This window comes from Crocuta crocuta, unplaced genomic scaffold (assembly GCF_008692635.1).
Source record: "Crocuta crocuta isolate KB4526 unplaced genomic scaffold, BGI_CrCroc_1.0 scaffold445, whole genome shotgun sequence".
NCBI lineage: Eukaryota > Metazoa > Chordata > Mammalia > Carnivora > Hyaenidae > Crocuta > Crocuta crocuta.
Genome location: NW_027530847.1, coordinates 2,814,114 through 2,814,987, shown reverse-complemented (window position 1 = coordinate 2,814,987; position 874 = coordinate 2,814,114).

Here is an 874-nt window from a genome sequence, read left to right as displayed (position 1 = left end):
GCCGCGGAGAAGGCAGGAGCCGCAGGCGCGCAGTGCCCAGCCCAGGGACCGAGTTCCTCTGGCCGGGCCTGGCCGGGAGCCTCGCAGGCCGCGCTCTGCCGGGACCGGCAGTCTCGCAGAGAGCGGGGCGCAGACCCCTCCTGGCCACACGCGTCCCTGCCTCCCCGGGCGGCCCCGCCCGATTTTAGTCCAGCGCGGGCGGTACCGGGCAGGCGCCCTTCCCTTCCCTCCCTCTCGCAACTGGCCTGATTTCACCGGTGCGAGCCCGGCGCCAGAAGAGCAGTGTTCCCCTGGGGAACCCCAAAGCGCCGCCCTTTGGGGCCCCCAAACTTCCTTCCCTCTCCCCTCACCCTGAATTCCCCGAAGTTTAGCCGGCCTTACTTCTGGCAGCCCCACTGCCCTGGGACAGCCCCAGGCCCCAGGAAAATCGTCAACATTGGCCCGTGGCCTCACTCAGGCCACGCTCAGCACACCCACAGGTTCATCCTGGAGGCACCCCACCTTCACGGGTGCACCTGGAAGCTCTTGCCGAGTAAACTGAGGTAGCCCCCATCCTCTTCCTCCCTGGGCAAGACTGACCTTGGGGTAGAGCTGACCCTCTCCCCCTTAATGCAACCACTAACATAAATAAAGTCGCAGGCCCATTCTCCAATATTTCTGCCCTCCTTTCCTAACAGGTGGTGAGGAATTACTTGGTTTCTGTCCTTGTTGTTCCCTGAGGTGCACCCCCTGCCTCCCGGCCACTCCTGCAGGCAAGTCACCACTCAGACCTGAGGCCCAGATTTTGACCCGTGCAGGGCCACTTAAGTCCCCCACCCTGGAACCTTCAGTGTGCGGTGTCCTGGCATCTCAGAGGCAGAGAGGATTGGCCCAT